At 40.5% G+C, this 2,503-nt stretch overlaps 1 long non-coding RNA gene across 1 annotated transcript; it reads right to left on the bottom strand.

Annotated features, from left to right (window-relative positions):
* Nucleotides 1-1,234: 1,234 nt before the first annotated feature.
* Nucleotides 1,235-2,299, bottom strand: LOC139555112 (uncharacterized). The gene is made up of 2 exons (XR_011670948.1): nt 1,951-2,299; nt 1,235-1,773 (listed from the first exon to the last, which is right to left on the bottom strand). It is a non-coding gene; the product is annotated as an uncharacterized lncRNA (long non-coding RNA).
* Nucleotides 2,300-2,503: the final 204 nt, after the last annotated feature.

The following is a 2,503-nucleotide window of genomic DNA, read 5'->3' on the forward strand; positions in this document are numbered from 1 at the left end:
ACTAATTTGAAGGGGTGTCCACATACTTTTGTAAATATAGTGTATGTTAGAGAAAGACCCCACTGAACAATTCAGAACATGAAGAATCCCCTGCTACAGGGATGGGGATGGGAGCCAAAACAAATCTGAACTCAACATGAGGGGCCGCAATGGCTCACAGGTCTGCATACCCACATCCACACCCACACATGGAGTCAGAGCCGACCCTAGCCTTTTGGGGGCCCTAAGCTAAATTTTGCCCTGACTTACAAAATCAATGGGGGCCCTCTAGTCGGTAATTCAACAACGATTACTACAAGTTTATAGCTGGCTCGATTAATTTACCAATCTAAAAAGCTCACATGGGCTAATTGAGTGACTGTCAGTGATTGACATAACTACCCCATTCATAGACACTAAATAGGGTTAGTGTTCCCACATGGTTATATGTCCATGTTACAGTGTGTTTATGGAAGACAGGCGACCACCTGTGCTAATTAGCTATCTAGCATGCTCCGAACACCTGTGTGTAAAGGAAAAAGGCCGTCAGAAACATGTTGTAACTGAAAAATACTGTCGGCTGCAACTGTGATGAAGCCGGTTAAAAGTGTACAGTCGGGGTAGATTTTGCATTAGTTCAATTATTTTGATGTGCTATGAAAGTAAAAGGGTTTATGTTTCTAGAACAGTTTGCAATTGAGAATCGATTAACGTTTAGATTCCTGCCTACCTCTGAAAACAACATAAGGTCCTTGGACCTTAAGGAGTAACGATAGGACACTCCTTAATTAAAGTACATTCTTGGGCTTTGACATAACACCAACTGTGCATCAAAGCTGGGATCAAGAGAGTGAAAAACAGCTTCTATCTCAAGGCCATCAGACTGTTCACTGGCCACTTTAAGAAATGGAACACTAGTCACTTTAATAATGTTTACATATCTTGCATTACTCATCTCATATGAATATACTGTATTCTATACTATTCTACTGTATCTTAGTCACTTAATGTTTACATATCTGGCATTACTCATCTCATATGTATATACTGTTTTCTATACTATATCTTAGCTGTTCCGCTCTGATGTCGCTCGTCCATTTGTATATAGTCTTAATTCATTCCTACTTAGATTTGTGTGTATTGGGTACATGTTGTGTAATTTGTTATACATTACTTGTTAGATATTACTGCACTTTCGGAGCTAGAAGCACAAGCGTTTCGCTACACCCGTAATAACATCTGCTAACCACATGCATGTGACCAATAAAATTTTATTTGAACAAGAGAAACTACACACACACACAACCAAATTTCGATATTGCACCTTGTTGTATTCTACTATTATAACTGTCAACAGTAAATTGAGACTCCGACTGAGTTCCCTGTCCTAGGGGAGCTGTGTCATAAATTAAAATTATCAGGCTTGTGCAGACATGCTGGTAGTTACTACAGCCACGAATAACATTGTGTTCCATCCAGTTGGTCACATGAAGAGTAAAGGAAACATGATTTTAAAGAATTGACTGATAGGGATGTGAGAGATGAGCGTATAGCCATGTCCATTGTTACAAGCAATCAGTTCATAGTTAAAATGTTCATATTTCGTTAACAACAACTTGGGAGGAAATTGTATGGGCTCCGGAGTTGCGCAGCGGTCTAAGGCACTGCATCTCAGTGCTAGAGGCATCACTACAGACACCCTGGTTTAAACCCAGGCTGTATCACAATTGGCTGTGATTAGGAGTTCCAAGGGCGGTGCACAATTGGCCCAGCATCGTCTGGTGTAGGCCGTCACTGTAAACAAGAATTTGTTCTTAACTGACTTGCCTAGTTAAATAAAGATAAAATGAAAAACACAGTGGGTAACCAACTGTTCAGAAGATTTGCAGAAAAATAGCCATTTTGATCTATTATGTACATGCACACCGGGAAAAAGATGGTGGAAAATAGAAAAACATGTAAACACGTTACCGAGATCCAGGTCGACAAGAGTATTGCACCTTTGCAATAGATTCCGACACTCGCTGAACAAGGCAGCCATGCTTATTTCCGCTTGACCTGGGCGTTTACAGGGTCACGTCTATTAAGATTACAGCTTTATCAAATTGACGTCAAACGTTTTTGCATTTTAGCTAACCCTGATGGACACTAACCATTTTCTTAACCTTAACCTACTTATCCTAACCTGCTACGTTAATTATCCTAAGCTTCTGTGTAAATTCTCGAACCTGCTACGAAAAGTCAATTTTTACAAAAGTTGTATCCCTTCTAGATAAAACGGGTTACAATGATGACGGCTGACAGCCAGGAAGTAAAGGGGAGCTGGTTTTGATTGAGCGCTATTCGGACCACTCGCGAGTCTTAGCTGAGCGCAACAGCCAATGGAAAATCTTGCAAAGGCGGGATATCCTGTGTCTTAATGCCCCTGAACAGGACATTGTTTGTAAGATACAGTAATGAACTGGTCTCAAACGCTAACAGCAATATTTCGAGTGCAGCCTCCTCATTTGGTACAATATTAGTG

Source organism: Salvelinus alpinus, chromosome 26 (genome assembly GCF_045679555.1).
Source record: "Salvelinus alpinus chromosome 26, SLU_Salpinus.1, whole genome shotgun sequence".
Taxonomy (NCBI): domain Eukaryota; kingdom Metazoa; phylum Chordata; class Actinopteri; order Salmoniformes; family Salmonidae; genus Salvelinus; species Salvelinus alpinus.